We start from the raw sequence: 18,002 nt of genomic DNA, 5'->3' as shown, positions 1-18,002 counted from the left end.
GAGGAGAAACAAGATGTTTTCAAAGTTACCGAATGCCTCTCCACAAGATACTTATTAATTACAAAGGGGAAAATAGCAACTGTATAGGAAAAACATGGCAGACACCACCATAAGTAATCCAAGTAAAAATCACCAGTTGTAAGACAATATGGCAACATCATGTATGCCCAGATATAGTGCACTGAGAAGGGTATAATTTCACTTCTGTGGTATTCTTGCCAAAAATGCATTATCTTGGGCGCCTGGGTGGTTTAGTCGTTGGGTGTCTGCCTTTGGCTCGGGTCATGATCCCAGGGTTCTGGGATCCAGCCTCACATTGGGCTCCCTGCTCCGCAGGAAGCCTGCTTCTCCTTCTCACACTCCCACTGCTTGTATTCCCTCTCTTGCTGTCTGTCTCTATCAAATAAATAAGTGAACAATCTTAAAAAAAAAAAAAGTGAACTTCATGGTTCACAAGATGAAAGGAATCCATCCCATGAGGAACATAATCCCTTCGCATTTATATTATCCACCTTTGCAATTTATCAAATCCGCTGAGAGCAAACAAGCCAACAGATTAAGCCAGATTAATCTGGGGCCACTTGTAAGTAGTGCGTGATAGAAACTTGTTATAGAATCTAATCAGTGGGGCACCTGTGTGGCTCAGTCATCTAAGCATCTGACTCATGCTTTCGGGTTAAGTCATGATTTTGGGCTCCTGGAATCGAGCCCTGAGTTGGGCTCTGCAGGGAGTCTGCTTGGGGAGTTCTTTCTTTCTCTCCCTCTGCCCCTCCCCCCCAATAAATAAATCTTTAAAAAATCCAATTAGCTAGTTTATGCTACTATCCAGTTTACATTAAGACAGGCAGTTATCATGTCACTTCACTTCGAAGCTTTAGTTTCCAAACTATAAAATAAGGTGGGGACTAGATAAGAGTGTTTCTGAGGTCCATTGCAAATGTATAAAATTCCATTAGTTATTTCAGAAAGCATTTTACTAAAGTTGTGTAATCTGTATAGAAGTGCCTTGACCAAGCCAAGACTCAAGATTTTCGTACTTTTATTGTTTATTGATAATTATTGGAAATGAGTGTTTCTATTGAGGGGGCTATTCAGACTGAAAAAAATAGGCTACAGGAAATGAATTTCTTCTTTTTATGTTGCTGTGATTTCATTTTCAGTAAAAGTAGCAGAATCTTAAGGAAATGAGGAAATTGCCAGGGTTCAAATGTGTCTCTAGCACAGAATACTACTTGGAGAGATAACTTATTCAGTAACACAAGGAGTGTGTTAGGGGGTGGAGGGAGGTGTAAAAACCCACAGCCTTTGGCATAGAGTAGTGGAAAGAACCCTCCCTTAGCAGGATAATGTCTTCTGCATCTTATTTTTTAATATTTCAAAGTCAAGTATTTTACTTCAAATTACAGAGTTTTCAAAAAGGAAACGTATTTGCTAATAGATTAATGCTTTATGACAGTCACTCTACCCCCCTTTTATAACATTATTAAAAAAATAATCCTAATAAAAGTACTGTCACAGTTTAAAAGATGTGTCAAATCCCATACATTAAAAAAGCTACGGTAGATTAAGACTTTATCTCAAAACAAAAAAAGAAAGGAAAACCACTAGAAAAGGTTATACAGAAAAGTTTAAAGATAGTAGTATAGTGAGCGTCCAAATACCCTCTGGTTTTACCAGGTCTTAATATTTTGCCATATTCACTTGTTCTGTCTCTTTGGCTAATGTGTTTTTATCATACCCCCAAATTTTAATATTGATGAAATTTCATCTCATGTACTAACCATATGATTGACATCCCCCTGTTGTTTGTAAATACCCTTCATAGTTTTTTTTTTTTAAATCAGAATCCAAACAAACATAACACTTTATATTTGTTGTCATCTCTCTCTAGTCTTTCATAATTTTGCGTATTTTTCATAATATTGATATATGAAGAGTTTAAGCTGGCTGTCTTGTAGAATGGTCCACAGTTTACATTTGTCAGATTGTTTGCTCACAACTGGGTTCAGATGATGTATTTTCAGAGTAATATTACATAGGTGGTTATTTTTATCCCCTACTACATTTCATCAGGAGGCCTATAATGTTTGTCTATCGTGTTATGGGTGATGTTAAGTTTGATCACTTGGTTAAGTTAGAGTCTGCAGGTTATAAACATACCTTTTACTCTTTGTAATTAAAAGTTATCATAAATTGAAGAATATCTTGTCTAGTAACTGTCTTTCACCCAGTAGATTGTGTCATATATTTCTGACCCTTGCCAGAATCTTACTGCATTACTAGTTGCAAAATACTGATTTTCTTCTTATAAAAAAATTTTAACTTTCTAAAAAACTAGTTGTCTTAAGATGTCCCTTACGGTAATTATTTGCTCTTTTTATTAACAATGTTGGGAAATACGTGAGAGAACGAGATTCAAATGTTGTTTCTGACTTAAAAAGTCAGGTGAGAGCTAAGGCACCAAAAGTTAAGAAAGTTTATCGGGAATGTCAGTAATTAGATTTAGACAATTAAATTTCTGTTATTAGTCCCATAGTTGCCCTAGTTCCTATAATTCGGTTGGGAATTAAGTTTTCACCTCATAACTACAGTTAAACACTATGTTAATAGAGGCAGTGTGCTTCAGTTTTTACAGAGGACGTTACTGAGCATTCTAAGAAGTACAGTATGAAATTTGAGATTAAGCAAAAAATGAAATTTTTTAATTCATCTTTCTTTTACTGAGGATTTATTCTTGAAAGTTTTCCTTTGTTACCTGACCTTGTTGGCGTGTTTTAAGCACATTTCCAGGACATCATAAGAAACCTTTCCAAATCTGTTTCACCGTTTATTTGTATGGAACACTTAAAGGGTACAGACAAGGCGACTTACTAATTAATGATAATAGCATCCATTAATGGTAATTAATGGTATAGTATCCAAAAGGAATATTGAAGGCTCTGTGTCTTATTGGCTAGGTGTAGATTGTTCCTAAATGAAAGGTTCATTATCCATGGAGTTCACTGTTACCATCTAAGTCCTTTCCCTTCAGAATCTACTTGACAGTAGTATAACTACATTTTAAAATTTTTTAGTTACGATTTTTCACTAATTCAAAATTCCTTGAATTTATAAGGCTTAAAAACGTCCAAAGTTCAAAGAGAAAATAGAATCATATGGAACATTATCATCCCAATATACAAGTGGATTTATCCTGACCCATCTATTAGAAATACTCTTTTTAATTTTTGCTACAATAACAGTAGGTTCCTTCATCATTCTGCATTTTAGTGTATCCATCTGTTTCATAACAAAAGCCTTTATTATGGTTTTTAAGAAAAGCTGCCTTGAATTTATGTTTCTCATATGGAACAGATTCTGAGAAAAAATCATTTGTACCCTTTGATAAAAGCAGTAACCATATAAGGAAAAGTCAGGAACTTGGATATTTGTTTTGGGATAGTCAGACTTGCTTTTTACCTCTGAACGCATCTAAATACCGAAAAGTACAGGGCATGGTAAGGATTATAATCTAGGGAGGTAGGTATTTTGAGGAACTTTAAATTATCGTGAAACCTCTCAGTCAAAAATCACTGATAATAGCTGCTGTTACCTTTGTTGTTTGTATAGTCAGAAAGGGTTTTGTGGATTTAAATCTATTATTAAGTTATTTATAGGGCTGAAATAGAGCCTATTTTTGAGAGAGGAATAACATTTCCAAGTTAAAAAGTCAGTGTCTTTATTTTGCTGTTTGCTAGTTGATATATAGTGCACTGATGATCTGTTAGGCTGTAAGGGCTTATCAATTCTTTAAGACTTAACCTTTTAGTGGCAGAAAAAGCAGTATGTCTGGTTGGTGGGATACATTTTTCTTCCAGTAGTACAAGTAATGTATAAGCTTTCTCTGATTAGGATCCATACAAGATTCCTGTGTGCTTACAGAAAGTATGATCTTTGTTTCGCAGAATGAGAAACAAGCATGTGCATTACCGAGCTATCAGAGAAATCAATGCTTAGAATTTAAAAAACACACTTTGTCTGCTTATTTGGTGTTTTACCCAACAGACACAGTTGGTTGTCTGTTTTCTTCATTTTGTGTGTCTGCTCCTAGTTGTTGAATGTTTAATAAGTTGTGGTTTTTTGTTGTTTTTTTTGTTTTTAACTTGGTTTCGGTTCATTCCTTTTCTTTTAAGTCGACCACTTGAACTCATCTAGACAACAAGCATCTGACACAAGGCAGAATTGTCCTCTGATCTCAGTTCTTTTGCTGTCTCCATCTGTTGGTGTGAAGAAGTAATGCTCTTGCCAGAATAAGTGAGCTCATTTTAATTTTAGCAAAAACAAATTAACAAATAAGGAATTATGCTCTTAATTGCATTTTCTTCCGTTGTGACAATTAAGTCAGTATGAAGATGCAAAATAATCCTGGGATGTCAGCTTTCGTAGGCAGATTGTCTTTGTTTTTTTATAGACTTTTTGCTAATGATACTAAAAGTGTCAGAGAGTTAATTAAAAACCTGATGTATTAACCACGCCTAGACTCTATACATTTTGTTTTAGGGAATTTGAGAAGAAGATAATTATCTTAACTTTTTTCACCAGTGTGAGGTCAGGAATCAGTGTGCAAAAAAATTTAAAGAGCGAGAAATCTCAAATATCCTGACAGCCTTTGCACATTCACAGTTTCATGGGCTTTTGCATCATTGCTCCTGAATTGCTAATGAAGAGCTCAATATAGCTTCTGATGCATTTCAGATATCTTGGGTGGTGACTGGCTAGAGTGTTACTGACATCACAACATACAGCTGTTGACTTTCTATTGTCTCTGAGTCCTCGGCAAGTGCTTTAGACTGCTCTAAAGCAGCGCTTTCCCAATGCCTGACTAATCAGCTGGCTGTGTGTGCGGTGAGCTCTGTAGAGGAGCAATGCAGAGCATCGGTTTACAGATACTATGGAAAATACATCTTCATTCACTCTCTGTGATGAAGCGAACGCCAGTACAATGAAGGTATGTATGTGACTCTTTGTTTATTTGCTAAATGTGTACAAAAGGTAATCAAATCTGTGAAGTTATTCTTCATGTCACTTAGTGCCATAATTTTGCTAGGGGCATGTGTGGTAAAATCCTTACCATGTCCAAAATGACAGCATGTTTTAAAAATGGTTTTTGCTTATTTTTGCAAAGGTGGATTTGTTTAGGTTGATAGAATGAGTAGTAGGAGTCATTTACTTCTTAGCTGAGGACAAGTTTTTCCTTCCCCACCCCAAAATTTGTGATAACTCTTTGTGCTGTATTGATTGAACAGTTTACCTGTATGCTCCTTATTATTTGTGTATAGCAGTTGGAGAAATGATTTCTCTTTCAAGTTCTTCATGAATAGATATGCTTATAGCTTGTTGAATCTTAAAAATTTCATTGTGGAATAAATGCAGTGTAGATGAGACTCCTCTTGAGAATTAAGAAACAACCTTAACTTTCAAAGCTAATCTTAATTTTTTATACCCTTCTTGGGGAAAGAAGTAGAATAATTTTTAAAGTGCTTATAACAGGGCAGTACCTAGATACATAGCAATGTCATTGCTATGATTAGCATGATCATACCACATTGCAAAAGAGCTAATGCTAATAAAACTCTGTGATTTTTAAGAATTATCTTATTTCTAGTCATACTGTCTAAAAATTTTGACATTTACCTTCAAATTTTGTAATTCTTCAAAACAGGAATCTTACCATATAGGTAAGATACAGTGACATTACTAAAATATGTCCATTAGTGTGTAACTGGCTCGTTTGAAAGGTTTTTGAGAGTTTGCTTCCTTTTCACCTAGAATTAGCCAAAATTTTACCAGTATATGAAATTGCTGTGCTATTTTCAAACTCCCTCCCCATATGAAAGTAATTTTGATCCTGAGAAATAACTCATCTCTTTTAGAGGAAACTGGAAGAAAATCACTAAGTTGCCTGTTAATCAGTGCTGAATATCATTACTTCTTTCTTTTGTTTCTTTCTCATTCCTAACTGTGTAAATAATTAGGATCATGAAAATATTAATAGCTATTAATAAAATTAGGGTCTTTTATCTGATACATTATTTCAACCTAATGCCAGGAAGATTTCATCATTTCTCTTTTAAGCTTCAGGGTTTCTTTGAAGTTTTATGTTGAGAAATAGAAAAGAAAAAAATTACACAGCGGGTACTCTGAATCTTGTCTACAACTGTTTTCACCCATCTTTTTCACATTCTACATTTTTTATACCTTTCCTCTCTTTTATTCTTTTTTTTTTTTCCCTTAGGTTTCTGGTTGCATCTCTCTCTGCCTTCCCCTGCCCCACCCGTGTGTGTATGTCTGTGTGTGTGTGTGTGTGTGTGTGTGTGTGTGTGTGTGAGAGAGAAAGAGAGAGAGACTGACTTTCTGAGTGTCTCTTCCTCTCTCTCCCTCCTCTCTGCCTCTTTTCTTCCCCTAGCCCATTGGTCTTTCCCAGTTTGTCTCAGTCTCTGTCCCTTTCTGTCCATCTATCTTGCATCTCAGGGTCTCCCTCCCTGTTTTTCTTTTCTTTTCTGCTCCTCTGACTCTCCCTCTTCCTTATCTCCCTCTCTGTTTTTGCCTCCATGTCCGTCTAGCCATCTCTGTAGCTACCTCTCTTTCTCTGTCTATCCCTTTTCTCCCTTTATGTTTGTCTCTGTCTCTCCCTCTGCCTTTGTCTCTGGTTCTGAGTGTGCCCCTTTCCCCCTCCTTTTTTCTGTCTGCCCTCTCCTCTACCCCTTCCTTCTTCCTCCCTTACCATCTTCTTACTCTTACGTCCCTCACCTTCTCCCTGCCTCTCTGACCCTATTTCTGTCTCTCCCAGTCTCCCTGGCTGACCTTCTCTTTCTGTGTCCCTCCCTCCCTCTCTTGGCATTTTGCTCACTTTTCCACCCTACCGTCAGATCTTTTTCTACCTTTCCTGTCCAAGCTGTACTCACACACATGTACTCTCTAAATTTCATTGTCATACAGTTTTTCCTTTTCATTAGAACCAGATCTGCACTTGACTTTAAAATTTTTTGGTTAATTAATAACAGTTACTAGTTGCATTTTAATTTATGTTAATTAAACTCTGCTTTCTAAAAGATATTAATGGGTAAATAATCAAATATATTTTAAATAAACAGATATTTACCCTTTGCTCAATTTCTGTATTTTTAGAAACTTATGTTTCAGGTCTTACAAGTGGATTGAAAAGATCACATATTGAAATTATCATTAAAATATTTTGCCTTCCAAAGATACATGTTTACACTTTAAAGGGAAAGCTTTTTCTCTTAATTCTTGTATTTTTCAAGATTTTTAGAAAGCAGTTTTAAAATTACTTTTCAAGATCATTAAGACAATATCCCATCTCATAATGGTGTTCCAGGTTATAATAACTTGTATTTTTTTATACCTGTATGGCTTTTTTTATACCATCCTATATTTTCTAAAACTGTTAATTGGACATATATTGGGATTTTTTTTCTTTCATTTTTAACTTTTTACTTTGAAATAATTATAGATTTATAGGAAACAGCAAAAATAGTACACAGAGGTCCCTTGTGTGTTTTCATTTAAAGATTTTCAGGATTTTTTTAAATGTTTTCCTCAAGATTTTGTTTCTAGTGTCTCCGTTTTTTAAAATATTATGAAGAACAAAAATTCACTTAGCATTTACCTGTTTACATAATCACAAACCTAGCAACTGCCATTATACTGTGTTTGCTTAATTTTGTAAAAGCAGATTGAGACAGCAGTTTGATGAAGGCGTAGTATATCTCAAATAGCATCATGGTTTCATGATAACTAGCATAGAACTATCAGGGAAGAAAAATTCACAGTTAACAAGCTATATATGTTTAAAAAGCAAAGAAAGCTGTGTAAGATGAAAATCTTTTCAGAGCAGAGTTAAATGTCATTTTCACATGTATCCCTCCTCTAAAATTTACGTAGCACTTGTCATTGCTACCTTCTTTTGATTCCTGCCCTGCTTCTTATAGTTTGCTTCTATGCTGTTAAATCAGACTCCTGGTCCTGTGGGGTGGGAGTGAAATAGGACAGAAAAGTCATTGTCTTTGTAAACCTTCTCATCACACCTCTCTGGCTGACCAATGCTTATTCTAATTGATATAGGTTATTTTAATAAAGTTAATACAGTGATTTTTATTTTTTTAGACTGAGATCCTCTAAGCCATCCTCTAAGCCGTAGAGTTGTACAGATGTGCTTTAGTGACTAGAGGGAAGCCTGAAGCCCAGTTAATGTCTCTTGATCCAGCCCCACCTTCTCATTTGACCAGAGCAAGGTTTGGGGGGGCGGGAGGGCAAATGAAGGGAGGGGAAGTGTGTGTATGTGTGTGTATGCAATTATATATATATAAATTCATATTCTATATTTTAGAATATATGTATTTATTTATAGATAGAATATTTTAGAATATATATTTACATAGAATATATATTCTATATTTTATGTATAACATGCATATAAACATATTACATGTAAAATATAAAATAAGAATTGCTAACTAGGATTCATGTATATGCTTCTGGAGAACTAAGAAACCCTGAGAAGCACATGCAAAAATGTCTCTGAATATACACGAGTATGAGTGCTACGTTTCTACAGAAAGGATTGTTGGATTTAATAGGACTCTCTAGAGGATCCTTTCATGGTCTAAAAATAATTAAGAATTACTGCTTTATGGTGTCTATAAATCACTACTCGATCTGTGTGGATTTAACATTTTCTCTTTATCTTCAAATGCTTAGAAGGGTGTATGGTTTCCTCTAGCAGCAGGCACTTCCACAAAAATCATATAGTAGTTTGAACATATGCAATGACTGATTACTATACACATCTGATGTCAGACTACAATACGGATTCACCAGAGAGATACAGTAGAATGTTTTGTTTCGTCAGTACTTTCAAAGTGCTTCTTAAACCACAACTTCTTTTAATATATCTAAAATAAATGCCAAAATAATTGAGGACTGCATGCCCCCATTGAGCTCCAGTGAGACAGTTGTAAAGAAAGCAAGAAATTTATATTAATAACTACTAAAACAATTTGATGTGGTGGACTTGGCTAGGCAATAATGAACGAAAGTCCTTAAAAAATTAGATCTGAAATGTATTAGACTCTGAATTTATTCATTGTGTGCAAAGACATAGGCAGTTGAAGCAATTAAATTGGACAGAACCTTAGGTATTTTAAAGAGAAATTTTATCTGCTCATTGTGCAAGTTAGGTGTATAGTATGAATGCTAGAGACCATGAAGGTCTCAGCGGTGTTCACTCATGCCTAGTAGCAGCATCCTCAAGCTATAAAAGTATTTGCACTTTGTTGTACACAGCCTTTTGTAGAGTCTGAAGGTAGACGAGGGCAACTGAAAGACAACACCTGTTCTACCTCAAGCTGTTTTTAAGCTATTTTTACTGACCATGAAATGTTCTTTGACCAAAAGAAGAAATAAAACATTTTTGAGCTTTTTTTTTTCCCTCTGAACATAATCCCTAGGTGCTTTTTGAAAGAGGGTTGTGATCCTTTGTTAGAAAGAATGTAGTTGGCAATTGAAGAAGTGAAGGGTGGCATATTAGTAGTTATAAAATAGAATTCTGCCAAGTGTAACCTAAATTAAAATCCTATAAAGGAAACAGATTTTGTGTAAGAAAGAAATGGGTTGTTAGGTCTACTGATTCAAATGCTAGAGAGAATATGAAGTTTCACATGTTGATGAAATATATTAAGCCATCAAAGAAACTTTGGGTGGATTAGATACATGTTCCAGAAGCCCAGCATGAGTTTTACTAAGACTCTTTGATGACAGAGCTTAATACTTCTAAGGCCTTCAAAGAATTTTCATTGTGATCCTTTGATAAAAGTGAAATGCTAGTCGTGGCTAAAAAGTACATGGAGGGAAATTCATTTAGTTATATTAGTTCTACAGAGAAAAAAATACCAAGTGAAATAGAATTTTGAATGAGCAGAGGGAACATCACATCACAGTCTAGCTAAAATACCGCAAAGACTACAAAGGTTTCTTATGGGATAGCCTAGCACTTGACACAGTCTGTGGAGAGTCTATACCTTCTCATTGATGGCATTACGAATGGTTGAATAAAGAAGCTGGGATTGTGCTCATCATGATGCTCGCTTTTATTCATGAGCTGTATACTACAGATATGCTGTGAAACCATCACAAAATACTTTAGTAAGGAATGTAATGTGTGAGACTAGACAATGCAAAAGATTGATAATTGCAATGACTTCTTATACCAGCTAACCCAGAGTTGTGCTTAACTTCACCTACAAATCTCCGCCTCAGACACAAGCCATCTCATTTCTGACCAGTTCACTGTGAAGTTTCCTAATACCCTCTGAGAATTGATAATTTACTAGAACAACTTAAAGAACTCAGGAAAGTGCTGTACTTAAAATTGTAGTTCTATTATAAAGGATGGAATCGGCACCAAAGGAAAGACACAAAGGGCCAGATCTAGGAGGATCCCAAATGCAGAGCTTCCCTTGTCCTCTTTCTATGGAGTTAGGATGCATTATATTCCCATTCAGTGATATGTGATGATATGCAGAATATTGCAGTCCAGGGACTCTCGCCCAGGCTTCAGGATTCATAGTTTTTATTGGAGCTCTGTTAAATGAAAGATTAAACCATTGGCCATGAAGTTGAACTCAAAACTCCCACCCCACCCTTCTCTTCTAAGCACTCATGCAGATATTGCATGGCTCAAAACCCCAACTTGCTAATTACCTAGTCAGTCTTCCTGGTGTGACTGTCCCCATCCTGGATCATTCATTAGCATAAACCCACTTTGGGGCCTACCATGAGCAGCTCATTAGGGTGAACTATCAAGACACACCATCAGTAACAGATACTCCCAAAGCAAGGATTTAGACGCTACCTCCCAGGAACCAAGGACAAAGGCCAGCCAAATTCTCCATTATACAATATTTTACTCTCTAGCAATATTGCTTGATGTTCTGTACTAGGTAAATAATTTACTTTTGTGGTTCTCATTATTTAGAAGAAAAAACTTAGGTCAAGTCTGAATACATTGATATTTCTCCCTCCAACCAGTTCCCTCTAACCAGTTCCATTGCTTAGAAGCATCTCTGAGTAGATAATATAGTATTTAAAGAATGAACTATAATCATTTAAACTCAATATGGAATAAAAATCTGTGTTCTCTCTCCTTACATGCCCATTATCTTAAGTTCTTCTCTCATCCTCATTATCTGTGCCCATTTTCCAGGAATCTAAACCTTTAAATGTTCGTGGTTAATTTCCCAAAGCATGATCAGATGGTAAGACAGTTTTTCTTTCTCTTTGTAGTCCTTAAAAGAGATTTTGTTAGGTGTCAAAAGAGCTTATTAGAACTTGATCTATTTCAATCCTACATTTAACACAAAAGTAGGGAGCTCCCTGTTTAATCCAGGTCTGTGATAGGTTTAGAATTAAGGCAAAATACATTTTATCCTCACTAGCACTGTATTAAGAGGTAGTTAATAAACACTTCCAAGAATGGAGTGACATTGATGGCCCTCATTTTATTGCATTGTCTCTTGCCTTCATCTCCCAATATCTCAGTGCCTTTAGAATCTTGCCAGGTTATCCTGGGATTCTCCAAATTACCTCCTGGGAGCTCCTGAACAGCTCTTGTATACTATTCTGATTTTGTCTTTCTCTGCCACACTCCCAGTTTTGATAGTACTTGTCATAAATTTGCTCATGTCCCTGCCCAAGGTTGCATCTCCTAGAGCATCCAACATTAGTTTTCAGGGTACCATAGCCCCTAGAGTCTTCTGTTCTGGGCTCCATCACCTGAGTATCATAAAGGTTTTGGGGGGCACCTGGGTGCTCAGTGGGTTAAGCCTCTGCCTTTGGCTCAAGTCATGATCTCAGGGATTGAGCCCCACATCGGGCCCCCTGCTCAGCGGGAAGCCCGCTTCCCCCTCTCTCTCTGCCAGCCTCTCTGCCTACTTGTGATCTCTCTCTCTCTGTATCTAATAAATAAAATCTTTTTAAAAAATAAGCTTTTTGTCTCCTACTTCTCTGCTCCTTTGGTTCACAAGTGAAAACATTCCCTTTAGCTTCTGCTTTGGCTCAAACTAGGACCACTGCTACCTAAAGATACATGTAGAATTCTTTTAGTACTCTAGCTCTCCTAATTTCTAACTTTTTACCTTTTGACTTGGTTTTGTTTTGATTTGATTTCTTTTTAAGATTTTATTTATTTTTTAGAGAGAGAGGGAGCACGCATGGGCTTGGGGAGGGGCAGAAGAAGACAGAGAAAAGCAGGGTCCCCGCTCTAAGCCACACAACCCTTAGATCATGACCTGAGCCAAAATCAAGAGTCAGACACTTCTCCAACTAAGCCACCCAAGCACCTCCGGCATTATTAGGTTTCTTAAGCACTGTACCACGCAGTGATAAAAAGTCAGATCTGGAATGGTTGTGAAAGGCATTTGACCTGTTCTATAGCCGAATTGCACCTGAACTGTCTCATTTAAATCACTCCCATTACACTGACCTCGGTTACAGAATTATAGAAACCCTAATTCTTGTAGTCTACAGACTTCTGAAGAACTGTGCCTAAATGGTCCTGGATGTAGGTGTCAGCTGTAATGAGCGTCTCCTTAGAGACTCATTCCAAGATTTATCTGCACCCCCGGTTCTCCCCAACCCCTACAGCCATCTCAACTTCCTGACTTCCATCAAGTAGTGTTCTGGGTAAAATAGAAAAGGTATTTATTAGATATGAATTCCCTCAGTTTCCTGCCACATTCCGTTCAGTTTCTCAAGACAATGAATACTTTTAAGGTCTATGTCTTCTATTTGTGCTTCTGACCCCACTTTTTTTTTTTTTCCATTTCTTTCCACTTCAGATTTTCCTTCTTATTCTTACTCTTTTTTCTTCTTAAACCTCTCACCTCTATCTCTCTCCTTTCTCTTCTGGCTTCTCTTTGGCCTACACACTTTACATGCTGACAGTCTTGCATTAACTTTGTATCTTGTGCCAACTTTGTTGCCAAATCTGGTAGACTTTTTGTTCCTCCACCTCCCTACTCATCTCTTTAAGGGTTTGTTGTGCCCTGGGGATTCTATGCTAAGCCTACTTCTTGTCTGTCTTGGTTGCTCCTTACCAGTTTCATCTATGTTGATAATTCAGGGCTTCCATCTATACAATTATTCTACCCAAATAAATAACATCAGCCCTGCCTTTTCTCCTTAGCTCCAGGTCATTCGACATCCTGTTAGATCTCTCTACCTAAATGTCCCGAAGTTACCTTAAACTTACTGTGTTCATTACTGAAATCATTGTTCTTCACTAAATCTTTTTTTTTCTCCCCTCAGATATTTCCTATGTCATAGGTAGCAAGCACCACCTACACCTTCATTGTGTTGTGTCATAACTATTTCAGTTATCACAACCCTAACCTTTTCCCTGACCGCTCCTAAAACTAGTTGGCTTCCCCCAGGTAGTTACTTTCTGTCATATCTCTTTATTTCTAGAGGCAGTATATATAGGGAGTGGCTAATAGTACGGGCCCTGGAACTAGAGTATATGAATTCAAATTCTAACTCTGCCACTCAGTAGTCTTACAACCTTGGGCAAGCTGATGAGTCTTTCTCTGCCTCACTTTCCTCATTTGTAGAATTGGGATAATAAGAGTACCAACCTGATAGGGTTATTATGAGGATTAAATTAATTAATACGGGGAAAGCTTTGAGAATAGTGCTTTGTGAATAATAATAGGTATATCAGAGTTTCCTGTTAATATTACTGATTTCGAAGTACATATCACTGTCTGTAATTGTCTTGTTGATTTTTTTCCCCTGCTGTAGAATGCAAGCGTCTTAAGTAAAGGGGTCCTATCTGTCTGGTTCACTACTATATCCTTAGTAGTTAGAGCAGTGCTATTAGCACATAGTACCTAACCAAAAGATTAGAATGAATGAATGAAATCTTTTTTTTTTCCCTTTCAGCTCAGTCCTTTGTCTACACTCTAGTCACTTTACACCACAGTTTTTATAACAGTTTACCTGTTAGAGCAGAGTCCATCTACAATTGTAACAAATAATTCTCCATGGCTTCTCTTAAAATTCCCGTTATTCAGGCTCTCTATCCCTCATGAGATCAAGAGTAAACTTCTAATCTTAACTTCAAATATATCCACCCTTTGATGCTATTTTCCTGTTGTTGGTTTTTAGAACATGTTCTCATGAAAAATGTCAGGACCAGAAAAAGGAGCATTCTAGCAAACATGTAGTACTTACTACTCAAAATTAGCAATGCTGACCTTTTGTTATATTTGCTACAAGTCTTTTTTTTTAAAGAAATAGAATAATAATAAAGACATTGATTAAAGTCCCTTTTCTGTCTCACTTGAAACCTTTTCCTTTCCCTCCCAGAAAGAATTGTGTGAAATAGATTTGACCTTTACCGTCAATGCTTGTGTGGTTTTTAAATATTTGTGTAAGTTGCATTGTATTGTAGTCATAATTCTGCTTTTCCATTAAATATTCTAACGTTCTTTTGGAGACTAGTATTGATACAGCTTTAGTTCGTTCATTTTAATCATTTATCATACTGTGCAGTAGGAGTTTACTACTGTTCTCATACTTCAAAAAAAAAAAAAATCAGTGCCGGTGTTGGTAAACATTTGGTCTTTCCCATTCTTTGCTTTTAAATAAAACAATTACAGTGGATATTTTTGTGACTATTTTGTAGATGGAGAAGTAGAAGTGCTGGGCTGTAGCATAAGAGGAATTTAAACCTCTTTCAAGATCACAGATTATTTACTAAAGTGAACTCATAGCAGCTGAGAGTTCCCATTCCCTATGCCATCTCCACTTCTGGGTATCATCAGATTTGTTTGTTTGTTTTCTTCAACCCCAGCATATGTACTCTCTTTCCTTTAAGTGGGCTTCTTTTTCCTATCTTCCCCATTTCTCCATTGAGAAAGCAACATGTTCCTGTAAGATCTTACCTCTGTGTACCACTTCTTCTCTAAATGTAATTTGTTTCATACTCTTATGGAACTCAACTAATAAGTTATTTATGCCTATTCTTCAACTTACCAAGTTTTTTACCCTCTCTAAATATCATATTAAAATTATTTTATGTATTTGTTGATAAATGTCATTGCTAACCATCTCACTCAGATTTCACCAATTCCCATTAGGTCAAGGTAATTCCTTCTCTTTTACTCTTATAAAACATAGCTAATACTGCAGCTTCTTGCTTTCTGTGGTTCCTTGTTAGATTTCTGGTTGATAGTAACTGTTTATAAACCACATAGACATTTAGCATTTTGAAATATTGATGCCTATATTCTTCTTCAAGTAACTGACTCTGAGAATGTGAATTTTCATTCTTTCTAAATACAGGATAAACCATTTTCCTTGTCTTTCTCACCAGAGGCCCATGACCAATAGGTTTTGTTGATTGCTAACCCTTAAGAGAAGAATCTGGTGTGTGTTGGTCTTCCGCAACTTGGTTTATGTTATAAATGCTGGTGCCTGATTACATGTTTTGCTCTGAGGGAAGAAGTAAGCACTGTGTTCATCTAATGAAATGACATTGAATAACCAGGTAGTCATAAGGGGGAAAAAATGCAGTGTGCTTTGCCAAACTCTGTTTCAGATAACTTCAGTAATATAATTCTTCTTTTCTCAATATTCATGTGCAGAGTACTTAGTTTTTACCTGTAGGAGCCAGAGTTTTTCCTCATAACAAAATTGAGTTTTTGATGTTTTGTTAACCTAGAGTAAACTGATTTTCTTCTTGTGGAAGTAGACTATTTATTTTTGTAAATGCCTAACTGTAGAACCAAACATTAGACCCCAGGCATAATAAAGTGATCCTTTGAATTAGCAGTATTGTATTTTTGTTGCTGAAAACACTGTCTGAAATTTTCACTAAAGAAACTACACATTCATGAATTGCATATACTAGTCTGTCTTTTCAAATATTGATCCCAATTCTGTCTTGCTTTGTTTCTTTGAGGAAGGTACTTAAGTATTCATATTCATCATTTATAAACCACTAGGCTTCACAATGTTCCTTAGCCACAAACTGAATCCTTACTACCAACCAGGTTTACTTCGTTTGATACTGATGATTACAAGAGATAGGGAGGTTAAGAGAAACTCGATGGTATGCAGCTGTTCTGATATTTCAGTAGTGATTAGCTTTATTGACAACTAATAAGTTAACAGTGCTGTCTTGCTGTGCAGCAGAGAACAATACATAGCTCCTATCCCTGTGAAAAGGCGAAGTTTGCTTTTTGTAATGAATATGATGCTAAGGGAGTTAGCACATGTTATAAAAACTCTTTTTAGGGGTACCTGGGTGCCTCAGTTGATTAAGTGTCTGCCTTCGGCTCAGGTCATGATCACAGGATCCTGGGATCCAGCCCCACGCTGGGCTCTCTGCTCAGCAGGGAGCGGGCTTCTTTCTCTCTCCCTCTCTGCCTGCCACTCCCTCTGCTTGTGCGTGCACACTCTCTCTTCTCTCTCTTTCTCTCTCTCTCTGTCAAATAAATAAATCGTTTTAAAACAAAGAAAGAAGTCTTGAAATAAAGGTGTTCTCTAAATACATATTGCCCCTCCTCTTTGTATGTAGGAATGATAGAGCATTGTGGGTAAGAGCCTGGAGTGGGACACCTGTCTGCTGTGTTTCATGTCCTTGTCCCCACACTGAGTAGCTGTGTGACCTTGGACAAAATCACTTAATTTCTCTGTGCCTTAATTTCCTAATCTGTAAAACAGGGGTGATAACAGGACCTACTTAGAATTGTTGTAAGTTCTAAATTTATTAATTATGAAAGGTAGTAGAATATCTGGCATGTGGTAAGCTATATACCAGTTATTTATTTTTGGTGGTAATTATTTGTGTTTCTTTTGTAGATTGCCTATTCCCCATTTGTCTCTTTTTTCCTCTTGACTTATAAAAGCTTTTTTACTTTAGATACTTTGACCCTTTCAGTTGGAAATAGATTTATTTTATCATTTGCCTTTTAATCTCTGTCAAACAGAAATATTAAAACTTATTGTAAGTTTTATTAATATTTCTTTGGTAGCTTCTAGATTTTTATGTCATGCTTGGTAAGGGCTCTCCCTCCAAGTAATTATAAAAATATTTTTTATAGGTGCGCCTGGGTGGCTCAGTGGGTTAAAGCCTCTGCCTTCGGCTCAGGTCATGGTCCCGGGGTCATGGGATCAAGGCCTGAATCAGACTCTCTGCTCAGCGCGGAATCAGCTTCCCCTCCTCTCTCTGCCTGCCTCTGTGCCTACTTGTGATCTTTCTCTCTGTCAAATAAATAAATTTTAAAATCTAAAAAAAATATATATTTCTTATATTTCCTTGTACTTTTATAGTTTCTTCTTTTAGGTTATGATCTTTAATTTTACCTTTGATTCCCTTTTGCTTGTAGTGCCAGGTGGGTGCCAATCTTTTTGTGCATGTGGTTCTGAAGATTTTATTATATATACAGGCATTTATCTTTTGTTGGCTACCTGGTGGCACAGAAATTATATATAATCAAATCTCTGACTTGTTCCTAGTAACATGTTAGCAGTTGCAAGAATGTTTATTCAAAGTTGAATGTGAATTTTGAGCACATATATCCATCTCTTTTAAGTTGAAATAGATTGAGACAGTTTTTTAAAAGATTTCATTTGTTTATTTGAGAGAGGGGCAGAGGGAGAGGGAGAAGTAAACTCCCCACTAAGCAGGGAGCCTGACATGGGGCTTGATCCCAGGACCCTGAGATGATTATCTGAGCCAAAAACAGACACTTATCTGATTGAGCCACCCCGGTGCCCTGAGACAATTTTTAAATATCACCAACTCACATGTATGCACTTAATAAATATCAACATTTTGCTGACTTTCTCTAAGTTGCCTTTCTGCTGTAGTAACTTACCAAATTTATATACGTTTTTAAATCACTTTCACTTACTGTATAACAATTTATGACATTAGG

At 36.3% G+C, this 18,002-nt stretch overlaps 1 protein-coding gene across 9 annotated transcripts in view; it reads left to right on the top strand.

The window, feature by feature from the left end:
* Positions 1 to 18,002, top strand: part of R3HDM1 (R3H domain containing 1) — a 209,860-nt gene that overhangs the window by 51,953 nt on the left and 139,905 nt on the right. For 3 of the 9 annotated variants that reach the window (XM_032856161.1, XM_032856162.1, XM_032856159.1), the window contains exon 1: positions 4,770 to 4,987. The exons of 1 other annotated variant lie outside the window; for it this stretch is intronic. The gene's annotated coding sequence lies outside the window, so the exon portion shown is untranslated. Of the gene's footprint in view, positions 1 to 4,767; positions 4,988 to 18,002 lie in introns of those variants that run through there. 5 more of the 9 variants (XM_032856160.1, XM_032856156.1, XM_032856158.1 and 2 more) reach the window with 4 other exon arrangements.

Source organism: Lontra canadensis, unplaced genomic scaffold, assembly GCF_010015895.1.
Source record: "Lontra canadensis isolate GAN:19392208 unplaced genomic scaffold, GSC_riverotter_1.0 scaffold11, whole genome shotgun sequence".
In the NCBI taxonomy this organism is placed as follows: Eukaryota; Metazoa; Chordata; class Mammalia; order Carnivora; family Mustelidae; genus Lontra; species Lontra canadensis.
The sequence above is the reverse complement of the archived record's forward strand: the minus strand, read 5'-3'. Positions and strand labels throughout refer to the sequence as shown.